The 13,177-nt window shown below is 38.6% G+C and overlaps 1 long non-coding RNA gene across 1 annotated transcript in view; it reads left to right on the forward strand.

Annotated features, from left to right (window-relative positions):
* Positions 1 to 5,725: 5,725 nt before the first annotated feature.
* The window catches only part of LOC121016748 (uncharacterized), a 63,252-nt gene continuing 55,800 nt past the window's right edge, over positions 5,726 to 13,177 (forward strand). Inside the window, exons 1-2 of the long non-coding RNA XR_005784424.1 lie at positions 5,726 to 7,502; positions 9,179 to 9,283. This is a non-coding gene — a long non-coding RNA (uncharacterized LOC121016748). The remainder of the gene's footprint in view (positions 7,503 to 9,178; positions 9,284 to 13,177) is intronic.

Consider the following 13,177-nt stretch of genomic DNA (forward strand, 5'->3'; position numbering starts at 1 on the left):
TTCTGTAATTATGCTCCTATCTTGAGTATGCTTTTTCTTTCCTGTGGTAACCTACGGATACACCCAACTCACCAATCACAGACTGACACTTATGTTGCAGGTATTGTATATGGCTCATATTTAATAGTTTTAAATAAGGTTATCTTAGCAATGTAGATGTTATAAAAGATTAACATGGTTTGGCTACACCAAGAATCGTTAAATAACAGACCAACTATCAAGTACTGGACACTAAACCCGAGAGATGAGCAAAGGCTTGAAGGAATTTGAGAAGAAAACAATGAAACTCGCAAAAATTTGTGATTAGCTCCTAGTTTGGGCAAAAATCACTAGGCAAAGGCGGGCTTTGGAGATCTAGCAAAGAGATGAACATTTCTTACTATGAGACATCGTGGTGAAATGGCTGTGGCCAGGGCAGAAGAGGATTTTAGAGCCAGGGAAGCGGGCTCTCTAACGAGATCCTAGAAGAATCCTAAGTCCCACTCAAATCCGGACAGTGTGGATTTGAATAACAGGCTTTTAAAATGTGGTATATCCATAGAACAGAGTATTATTCAGCCATGAAAAGAAATGAAGGGCCGATGCGTGCTACCGCGTGAGGAACTTCGAACACATTATGCTAAGTGGAAAAAGTCAGTTGCAAAAGGCTATATGTTACAGGATTCCATTTATCGCAAATGTCCAGAATAGGCAAATCCATAGGGACGGGAAGTTAAGTTAGTGTTTCTGGGATCTGGATGGAGGGAGGAATGGTTGTAGGGCTCCTTTCTGGTGGTAAAAATGTACTGAAATTAGGTAGTCATGAGGGTAGTACAGCCCTGTGAGTGTACTAAAGACCACTGAAGTGTATACTTTACAAGAGTGAATTTTATGATATCTGAATTATATACCAACAAAGCTGTTAATTTATAAAGTGAAAAGAAGGGGGGAAAAGGAAAAGAAAAATAAAGCAAGAGAGGTTATATTAGTAACAGGCAAAGTAGAGTTTGGATCAAATAAAATTATTTTTTATTTTGGGATTATTATTTATATATATAAATATAATAAATATAAAAAAATAAATATAAATACATATTTAAAAATATATAAAAAAATAAATATAATTATTATTTATATGGGACAGAGAGGGACAGTACGTAGGATAAAAGTCAACCCACCAAAAATACATACTTAACCCTAAATGGATATGCACCTAACACTACGGTCGTAAAATATGTGAAGGAAAAACTGAATGAACCGCAAGGAGAAATGGGCCAAATCACAATTATGGCCAGAGACATCAACAGCCGTGTCTCAACAATGGACAAAACACCAGCACGGAACGTCAGCAAAGATATATCATCAACACCATCAACCAACAGGATCTAATCAATACACATAAAACCCCCCTCCCAGCTGGAGCAGAATACGCACTTTGTTCAAGCATTCATGGGATGGCACTGACATAGACCATAATCTGGGCCATGGAACAATCCCCAACAAATTTAAAAGAATTAAAACCATTCAGAGTGTGTTCTTCATGCTAGAAATGAAGAACAGAAAGATAACAGGGAAATCTCCAAACACTTGGAAACTAAACAACCTACTTCTAAATCACCCATGGAATTAGAGAAGGTGAAAAGCCTCAAATCAGTAATCAAATCTTAACAATTTAGGAAATGAGAGAAATCAGAGCAAATTAAACCCAAAGTGAGCACAAGGAAAGAAATAACAAGTATAAGCACAGAAATCAATAACAACGAATACAAAACAATATATAAAATTAATGAAACAACTACAATATCCTTCAGTAGGTGAATGGTTAAACAAAATGTTGTAGATTCAGGTCATGGAATGCCACTCGGGAATAAAACAGGAGTAAGCGAGTGATAAACGTCTTAACCTTGGATAGAACTCAAGGACGGCATGCCAAGTGATCAAAGCCCTTCCCAACAGGTCACACACTGTACTCTTCCATTAAGGTAAGATTATCAAAATAACAAAAATACGGAGATGGGGAAAAAATATTAGTATTTGCCAGGTGTTCAGGATGGTGGAAAAGTGTGGCCAAGTGTGATGATAAAAGGGTAGCATATGGGAATATTTTATGGTGGCGGAATGGTTCTGTTTCTGGATTATGGCAGTGGTTACATCAATCTACACATGTGAGAGGATGAGATAGAACTGTAACGTACACATTTTCCCATTTTCCTTGTTTTGATACTATAATTAGGTAAGATATAACCATTGAGGAAGCAAGATATAGGGACGTCTCTGTACTATCTTCAGAACTTCCTGTGAATCCAATGTTCCTGCATAATTAATAGTTTTAAAGAAAATTTACCAGGTGAATTTCTATTTAACTTTCTAGGACCATGCATGTTTATTATTTATAAATGCCCACTTAGGAATACTTTGGTCTGCATACTTATTCAAAAACAAAGGGAGTCTCAGAAAACTTGGTTTTAAGTTCTGACTTTTCCACATTTCAGCTTTGTGGCTGTGGGAAAGTAAATTAACCTCTATGAAGGCTCTCAATGGTATTTACTGGAATATTTGGTAGATTTTGTGTTCTCTAATGTGCTAGACATGAAGCTAAGGAGATCTAGCCTGCTTATGTCACAGAGTGCTTGAGAAGAACACCAAGGGATATATAGTCATGATTTGCACATAGTAAGTGCTCAGTAACTGCTTGCTGGATTAAATTAGATTGGATCACAGATAAAGGTCATATAGATATTATAAAGAAATATCTATTACTAGTGCTGTGTTTGTGTTGTGTAGTGTGTCCAGACAGAATTAAGTCTTGCCAAGGCAGAGTTCAGTAAATGATGCTGCCTTTTCGAAACATCAAAATCGTGAGTAGATTTTGAACGTGAAAAGATGGCCCATGTAGTCCAACTGGCTACCTACAACTAGGATATCTATAGTTGACGTTGATGCCAAGATCCTCTTTACCCGGAAGGTTCCCTCGTCTCCCACCTGCTATGAATGTTACTGCTCATTGCTGAGGGCTGACATTTACCTTCTTCCCCAGATAATTCTCAGCAAAGTAGGTTAGTCTCACCTGGGAAGTTATTCCCAGTTCTGGGAGCTGCCTACCGTAAATGCCTAACACAGGTCACAAAAGGCCACCCCTCCTTGCTCCAAAGTGGGACCAACTATGGGCTCAAGTCTGTAATTCAGAGCTTTTCTTGGGATTAGGCTAAAGCTAAGTCCAGCTGAGAACACGGCCTTGCACAGCTCTCTCCCCTGGTCTCCTGCCCCTCTCCCTGGCTCCCTTTCTCTGTGAGCCTTCTCAATCAATCATGTGCTTCTGAAACCCAATCTCAGGATCTGTTGAATTTAAATTCCTACAGTGGCCAGCGAAGCAGACTGGAATTTAAAAACTGAATAGATACGGAGGTAGAAATGCCAGAGAAAATACAAGGTGCCCAGTTAAATTTAAATTTCAGAGAAATAATTGTTTTTGGTATAAGTATATCCCAATTAGTGTATGTGTGTGTATTTGTGAGTGTGTGCAAGGGTGTGGACATGTATTTGTGCATGTGTGTGTGCATATGTATTTTGTGCATGTGGGTGTGCATATGTGGTCACAGCGAGGCTCTAGTTTTTCATTTTTCCTCTCTTTTCTTAGCAGCTGCTGAAGAGTTTGGTTAATAGGTCCGATCTCCTGTAAGTATCTGTCATTCTCGTCTCACCCTGGGATGTGCGAGAGCGGCCAACTTCTCATCGTGGTAATCTTGTTACTCCACCAGAAGAACTCTAGCTTCAGATTCAGATTAGCTGTTAAGTGGGCACATCCCCCCCCCGCGTGTGCCCCCGCCCATCATTTGAGGGAAGGTGCCTTTGTGATTCTGTAGAAAGACTTCTCTTTCTGACTACACAGTCCGGTAGCTTTCCGTCTCTCTCCTAGAGATGTCTGTTCTGCCTGACCTGCAGACACAGGATGACTTTCAAACCCCTTTTGTTGGTGGTGAACAAGCTGGTTAAGTCCAACCAGTAAGGATCTTTTTGATCCTAGAAAGAGACTTGGCGATACTCTACTCCTGTTTGCTACTAACGCCCAGAATTTTGCAGTATTACTCTATTACTCCCTCTGACACATGGGTTATATCCAAATGTGCCCACAGACATATGTGGACCCACAAATGCACAGGTTCGTGTGTGTGCCTAAGTAAGCCTGTCAAAGCCGGGAAAGTACCAGTGCCATGAACCACAGAGGCCCTATCAATGCCTCTGTGTCCACCCTACATCTGTTTGGTTGGAATCCCTTCATATGGGGTAGGCAGCATTTTGGGGAGAGATGATCCTGTCTACCTAATGAGGTCATAATCCCCCTACTGCCTTAATCTTGACAGATAGACATATATAACTGGATTAGTTCTATTTGACAGTATCTGTTCCTGGTTTACATGAAAGAACATTTTACTCAATCATATTTGAGCCATGCTTACAAAAAATTGCTGTTAAATTATCCCTAATTGCAGAAAAGAATGTGCTTTTAACAATTGGTGTTGGACATATTCCCTCAAAATCATCCATTTTGTATTTAAAGTTTACATGAAGTTTCCATTATGTCCCTTATTATGTCCATGTTTGCTAAGTTTTGAATTACATGGAATAAAATTCATACCTTTGGCAATTCTGCTAGGTTAATAAGTATAGGGGTAGTTTGTTCATTAACTCTTTTTCTCTTGCTTTCCAATTTTCCTGTGAGCAATGGATAATAGTAAGAAAATAGTGCTCAAGTTAAAATAGGACGATGTAAAATATTTTGTCCATTTAAAGCACATTTGTCCATAAAATCCTTTTTCCTTATTTATTGTTAGAAAATGGTTTCTTCAGGGGCACCTGGGTGGCTCAGTCAGTTAAGTGTCTGACTTCAGCTCATGTCATGATCTCACAGTTCGTGGGTTCGAGGCCCGTGTTGGGTTCTGTGCTGACAGCTCAGAGCCTGGAGCCTGCTTCGGATTCTGTGCCTCCCTCTCTCTCTGCCCCTCCCCCACTCATTCTCATTCTCTCTGTCTCTCAAATAAATATTTTAAAAAAAATTTTTAAGAAGAAAATGGTTTCTTCAGCTCTCTTATTGTAGCTTGATATGTAAGAGCTTTCAATAATGTCAACCAAGAATTTTTTCACTTCTTTACAAGCCTGTTATGGTTGTTTTGTACAGTGAATACAGAAGATGAGTACAGTCAGCTTACATATTCTTTGGCAGTAAATGTGGCACTCTGGGACCGTTAACAACTCTAGTATCTTCCTGTTACTTAAGTGGCCCCAAAGAGATAGAAAACTTCCAAAAGGGTTTAGCTCACATCCAGAGGAAAATCTGGCTCACCCACTCACAAATAAAAAATATATAGACACTTTGAGTAAGCTTTATGATTGTGATGTGTGGGAATATCTATTCCTTTTACTTTCCCCTTGTGAAAATTAGGTAGAATTGAACATTTATGTTACAGTAGGGAAAAAACGAAAACCTGTGCTTCCTGAACATGAACCAAATCAAGGACTGTTTTTTCCCCCCTGGAATTTATCTGCATTTCTGTGTTTTTGCAGCCTCTGTCTATGAAAGCCGAGTTCAATAGCACAGTGGCAATAAGTTAATATATATTCATTCAACAAATGCTGAGGGAGGGCTCACCATGTAAACACAACAGTAACATTATCCCTGCCTTCACAACACTGATATTTGGGGGGGTCGGGGGTGGGGGGAGATGAACAAAGAAAAAGTCAACAAAATCATTGCAAATTTTGAAAAGTACAACAAAAGAAATTGCCGAATGGGACAAGATCTACTCCAGATATACCAATGAAGAAAGAGCTCTCCAAGGAGAAGCTATTTTAGCTGAGATAGGAGGAAAAGAGAAGGATGAAACATCGTCCAAACATAAAGCAGAGCATTCCTTGAAATAAGAAAGAATTTAGGGTGGCCAAGAGGTATGGGTACACTGTTGTTGGCTCCATGGGAAACAAGGTTAGATAGAGAAGCAGAGGCTAGCCTTTAGAGGCTCTGAATTTAATACGCTTGGATTTTTTCTAAATGCAGTGGGAAGACATTGAAGATTTTAAGCTAGATCAACTTACTCCAATTCTTCCCTCTACTTTATGGAAGATGGAGTAAAGGGTATCAGAGATAGAGAACTTCAAAACACAACAAAGACTTTTTTTAGGAGACCAGGCAACCAGGGGTGGTGGTCTGGTCCAGGATGGAGCTAGAAAGGATTGACCACTTCATGGCACATGTTAGAAGGGAGAATTGACAGAACTTGTTGATGGCTCGGAAGTGGAAGGAAAGGTGAAAGGAGGAAGCAAAGAGGAGCCCTCTGGATCTGGCTTGAGCATTTGAGTGGAACTTGGTGTCTCTTGCTAACAGAAGCCAGACTACTTTCATGGTTCATATCTGCATGAAGAAGAGAACAGTTATTCTTACTTGTTAGTGTTTCAAGTGATGTTAGCAACACAGCTTTGGTACGTTTGCCTTTTATCTTATGCGTTATCTATTTTTTATTGCATCCTAAGTGTAGATTTCTGCAGTTACGTAATGTATTGTATGGATAATGTTGATACCGGTTATTTTTAAAAACAAGGAAAATACTTCTCTTAAAAGCAGTTTCTTGTGTATAACCCTGGAGGTGACAATAACCCTTATCATGGAAAAACAAGCACAAGAGTTGATGTAAAGCTTTCTTTCAAGTACCCATTGTGTGGTCCATAATTCACCCTGAAAAGCTGATAGTATGATAGCAAGAGCCCTCTCAAATATATTCATAACAATATACAACTGCAGATTTCTGTTTTATACAGGTCAGTGGAGAACCATCACTGCTGAATCAATGTGTCTAACTTCTTGAATGTCTAAATTTAAAAAGAATACATTCCTGCTAAGATTCCTATCAACCCTTGCTGATTATGTTTCATAAAAGCAAATTCTCGTACAGTGGGCTCTTAAAAGGACCAATTTTCTGCTTCTCTTGACTATATGAGACATTCAGGAATTAATGAAAAAAAAAAAAAAAAAGCAATGCCTGTCTGGCCTGTAAGCACTGCAACCTTATCTCTGCATAAATTCTCACAGGTCAACTCAAAAAACAGTTCAGGGTCAAAATCTCATCTGGTCACCTAGATTAAAAACTAATTTCTCTAAAGTATATCCTATATTGAAGCTTTTTCATGCAAATAAATAGCAAGGGCCTTGTCCTCTCTTCCTTTATTAGTTGGGCATGTCATGAATTTGAACAGAACATTTTGTTCTGTGCTCTAATTACATGCGTTATTAGGAAAAATCTATTCCTTGCATACGTATCATCAGAAGCAGCTCTAAGAGTGTGGTTTCCATCACAGGGCTCGTCACGGTGGTTCATCGTAATACTGACAGTTTAATCTTTTGTTTCATACGAGATTAAAAGCCGCTTGATACCCATCTCTTCACAGCTTGGACCGTGAATCCAGTTGGACTCCATCCATATCTAAGTACCGTCTCTTTCGTGAAGTGGACTCCATTTTCCCACATACGCTAGGTAATTATCTGCCGTTACGGGGGAAACACTTCGTTGATGAGAAAACCCACCCAAACTGATTTTCTAAAAGATAATGTGGACTCACAACTACGTGGCTAAACAAGGCGAATCACCGCAGTCCTTTCCCTTTAGACGAAGCGACACAACCAGAGTTGTCGCTCGCTCACCGCCTCTTTGGCAGTTGGAAGACATCATTCTATTTGGTCATTTGTTTTATTGGCTGTTGAAACGTGGTGGCTACCTCTGAAATGAAATGACTTTTCAAAGCCCTTTATTGGATCTCGGGATGTGTCAGTAAAAAGAAAGAAAATAAATAAATAAGCAGATGGAGTTTGAACACAAAGAAAAACGACCTTCATTCTGAGACTATTTATTAAAATGATAGTACAGTGCACTTCGCCTGTGAGGTGGCAAATCACAAATAAGAAATATGGGAACCCGTGGAGCTGTTGAAATTTAAATTATGTGGCAGCTTTCCATCAGAAATGCAACAGTAATTTAGAGTTAGGCTTTCCTGGCAGATTTATGTTTCAGTAAACAAACAAAAGGACTTTCTTGACTACAGTGCCAGGTGTGGGAAAAGATCCATGAGAATTGGAAAGAATGTTGGGGAACTGTTGTGGCTTTCCCCTCTCATTCAGTATACTTACATATTTCACCCATATTTATATTCGTATCAAGGGCCAAAGCTCTATGAATGAGATTCAGCACATCCGGTTAGAATGCACTGAAACATTACACCTTAGGATAGCTGGCTTTTGGAAAGAGGAAGCTCTTTTCAGTTCTTTGTAGTCCTGCTAAATTTCAAGTTTAATTTCTGAACCGTGTCGTGGGTGTTATTTCATGACTGAAATGATTTTGCAACAAGCGCCTAGTATTGCACAAATGAGGACAAGCTTTGTATCTCAATAAAAATGAGTCGACGTGAGTAGAAATGAGAGTTCCAAAGAGTGCTTCCGAATATTTGGCAAAGTATCTTTTGTACTTTGAAAGGAGCAGCAGACAGCTTCTCTATCTCCTGATCGGGGCCTCCCTCTCCCCTACCTTCCCTGAGATGAGCATCGACATTGTCGCTTCCCTGTTTTTATCAAGGTCACTTTGGAAAGCATGAGGTGCTGGGGAGCTTTCCCTGGCATCCCAGACCTTTACCAAAAGGCTTAAATGCAGACTGTGGGATATTAGGATCAGGCTATGGAAAGATTGGTCCTCCTGTTCTCCTTGCCCAGGTGACCCTGAAGAATGGATGGTGGTAGACAATCCCACTCGCCCTTCTCCGTGGAGGTGATCTAACTGAGCTGCTGAGTGTCATTGCATGTCTTAGGACTGATTTTTTAGGGTCCTTTTTTTGTCTCCTGTTTTGTTACCCTAAACCCGCACACAATTCTAGGGCATATGGCCAAGCAGTGAAACCCAGAGGTTTTCTAAGAGGTCTAAGAGGTCCCTAAGGATTCCGTCTTAGCAGCTTTTCTTTACTCAGGGGTAAGGCCAGTCCATTCTAATAGAGACTCTTTGGGAAAGCATCCTTAGTTTGCCTTGGGCTATTGTTGCCCTATGTAGTAATCACAAAGCCCAACGTGTTGGAAGCCTTTGTTTGAATTCCAAAGACTTGCTCTGGGGAGAAATGTGTTAGTTAATCACTGGCCACTTTTGTCTCTTCTCTCCTATTGTGTTATCAGGCAGCAAGGGCCCTTGGGCAATGATGAGCACTGAAATACTGTCGTATTTAGCCATCGGATTTAAGGCATAAAGCAAATGAGTTGCGATGGAATCATTATCAGATGGTAAGACTACTTTTCAGGAAAGAAAATTTCTTGACCTTTTCTAAAGAGCAAGCTCCTGTTCAACCTTAGAGGAGAGGATGGTTTGTTTTATAAAGTGTGAAAGTATCTGAGGACATTAGGAAGAACTCAAGCACACAGTGGAGAAATATGAGAATAGATTAAGATGCCCATTTGGATTGTCCCTTAAAGGATGGAGACTTTCTTTCCTTATGAGTTATAAAAAAACCCATTCAGTTTAAACTTGGCAACTACCTTCAAGATAACAAAGAGGAGTATGTGTAATGTAGTGACTATATAATTTATGAAAATTGATGTGTAGTTATACATAAACAGTTGCTACTTTGGGCTTTTTTGCACTTAATTAGGCAAATTATTTTTGGTATTGATATATGTTTTACATAAATATAAATAATACAAATATATCCTATTAGTTTTGGATAAATGTATATACACGTATATGTAATATAAATAAATAATGTTATATCTTTTATATATAAATAGACACATATTTATATATACCCGTACTTAATGAAAACATATCGTTGGTTTTTCTTGCCTTTTGTGGGTGCTATTCTTTTGGCAAATGTTGTTAAATGGCAGTTTCTAGACCGTGAATAATATATATGGCCAACTGCCTCTTTCCCTAAATGTAATTAAGCAGGAGAATGAGTCAAAGATAAGCTCCAGCTTCTAGTTCATTTTTATAGACACTTGGTAATGATGAGCTGAGCAATCAAGTGTCTGTGTAAACTGATGTAACTTTTCATACCATGAGCCTAATTATAGCTCTGCTTAAACACAAGCTAAATTGATAGCGAGTATACTTCTAACCTGAAACCTAGTCTCCAGGACACTTATATAATTGCAGGGGTTGTTTTAGAGGGGGGAAGGGTCTGGAGAGGGGCATGTGAATTATTGCAAATGTTATTCTCCTCAGTATCGTCCTAAAGAGAAGCCTTGGCTTTGTAATCTATCCCACTCAAGCCCAGGAAAGCACATTCCCACCGCTCGATTCCCCTGGTTGTCTGGGAGTATTTCCATAGCCCAAGCACAAGACAAGGAGATATTTTGCCAACTCAGTGCACACCAGATAACCAACCGCTTCTCATGGAGCTTATTTTCATGTGGGAGAAAATAGAAAATAAAAAAAAATACACAAAATGATTCATTTTTTACAATTTACATTTTTTTTTAAATCACACAATTAAATATTGTGGTACGTACCAGGAAGGAATCCAACAGTCTCGTGATAAAAGATAATAACTGTGGCCACCTATGGTGGGCATCACTTATGTCTTCTCAGAGGAACTGACCTCCCAACAGAAACCTGAAGGAAGATAAGCCAGCCTCGCTGAGAGGCCCAGAACAAGGAACAGCAAATGCAGTGTTCCTGAGGCAGGAGAGAGTGTGACTGTTAGAGGTATTCTTGGAAGGCTTGTGAGCTTGCAGCTTAGTGAGTGACGAGAGCAGGAGGGACAGACCTTTGGATTTGGGGTGGAGCAGAAAGAGAGGGGAAAAAGAAATGGAAAGAGAGGGGTCCCCTTCATTAGCTGTGAATCTCATTGCTCTCTAACCCAACACTTTATTCCTATTGCCTCCAACTTTTTCTTTAAGTATAAAAAAGTAAAAGGAAGTTTATTATTTATGTTTCATACTCAAAGACTATTGACAATATATGAATCGTCCCACTACCATGGACATAGACTCCATCAGAGCATAAATGTCTTATCATAGCTAAAAAAAATCGCGAATTGTCTAAACACTGTGCTTATAGAAAGGCTGGTAGCAATATCTTATCTAAAGGGCAAATAATCTCAGACACATGCTGGCGTCCTCAGCAATCTTGGATCAGATAAAACTGATAAATTACAAACTGGTTCACAACTATTTGGCACCGTGAGAATAATCCTTTACTGAGATGTGTTTAGTATTAATTCCTGGTCTCTTACAAGGCAATTGTAAAACAGCTAATCCCCATGCGAATGGCCAGTAAGCCTATGATAAATCACCCACCTAACAAGAATGAAAGAAAGACAAATTGAAGGAATTAATAAACAATATAAAAAGATATTCGACCTTGCTCATAATTAAAATCTAACTTAAAATACTACTTTATTTTTTCTTTTTACCTATCAGGTTAGTAAGAATTTAAGATTTGTTATTACCCAACGCTGGTAAAAATGTGAAGAGTATGTGCCTTCAAATACTTCTGGAGAGAGTGTATGTTACTATGACATTTTAAAAATTGAAATATAATTGATATATAGTATTAGTGTCAGGTGTATAACAGTGATTCAATGGATATATATATGTACATATTGCAAAATGATCACAATGACTCTGTTTAACATCCATCATTACACATAGTTACAATATTTCTTTCTCATCACGAGAACTTTTAAGATCCACACTTATCAACTTTCAAGTTATAATACAATGTTATTAACTATAGTCACCATACTGTATACTACATCCCCAGGACTTACTTATTGTAGAACTTGAGGTTTGTGCTTTTTGACCGCCCCCCTTACCCCTTTCCTCCCACCCCCTCCTCTGGCAATCACCAATCTGTTGTCTGTATCTAGAAGTTCTTTTTTTTTTTTTAATTCCACATAAAAGTCAGATTATATGATATTTGTCTTTCTCTGCCTTATTTCACTTAGCATAGTGCCCTCAAGATTCATCCATGCTGTCACAATCGGCAAGACTTCATTCTTTGTATGCCTGAATAATACTCAGTTGCATATAGTACACTACATTTTCTTTATCCATTTATCTGGTAATGGATACTTAGATTGCTTGTATGTGTTGGGAATTGTAAATAATGCCGCAATAAATGTGAAGGTGCAGATATCTTTTCACGTTAGTGGTTTTGTTTCCTTGTGATAAATATCTAGAAGTGGAATGGCTGGATCATATGGTAATTCTATTTTTGATTTTTTGATGAACCTTCATATTGTTCTCCATCGTGGCTGCACGACTTTACATTCCCTCCAACAATGCGCCATTGTTCCCTGTTCTCCACGTTCTCACCAACTGTTGTTATTTCTTGCCTTTTTGATAATACCCAATCTAACACTTGTGGGGTGATATCTTTTGGTGGTTTTGACTTGAGTTTCCCTGATGATTAGCGATATTGAGCACTTTTTCAAGTACCTTTTGGCCATCTTTATGTCTTCTTTGGAAATATGTCTATTCAGATCTTCTTATTTTTTGATTGGACTGTTTGGTTCTTTTGCTCTTGAGTTGTATGAATTTTTTATGTATTTTGCATATTACCCCTCATCAGATATATGATGTACGAATACTTTCTTCCATTTTGTAACCTAAGTTGCCTATTCATTTTATTGACTGTTTCCCATGCAGTGCATAAGTCTTTTGGTTTGATGTAGCCCTACGTGTTTAGTTTTGTTTTTATTGACTTTGCTTCTGATGTTAAATAAATTTAAAAAAATCAATGCTAAGACCAATGTCTAGGATCCTATCACCTGTGTTTCCTTTTAGGAGTAATATAATAGTCTTGTTCAAGTCTTTAACCCATTTTGAGTTGATTTTTGTGTGTGTTTTTAGATAGTGGTCCAGTTTCATTCTTTTGCCTGTGGCTGTCCAGTTTTCTCAATAGCATTTACTGAACACACTGCCCTTTCCCTGCTACAGATTCTTGGCTTGCGTTCCATATATTAATTGTGCATGTGTGCATGGGTTTATTTCTGAGCTATTTATTCTGCTCCATTTATCTATGTATCTGTTCTTGTGCCAATCCTGTACCGTTTTGATTACTATAGCTTTGTAATGTGGTTTGAAATCAGAAAGTGTGATGCATCCAGCTTTGTTCTTCTTCCTCAACATTTCTTTGGCTATTTGAGGTCATCTGTGTTTCCGATACAAATACTA

Source organism: Herpailurus yagouaroundi, unplaced genomic scaffold, assembly GCF_014898765.1.
Source record: "Herpailurus yagouaroundi ecotype Mexico unplaced genomic scaffold, PumYag 213, whole genome shotgun sequence".
In the NCBI taxonomy this organism is placed as follows: Eukaryota; Metazoa; Chordata; class Mammalia; order Carnivora; family Felidae; genus Herpailurus; species Herpailurus yagouaroundi.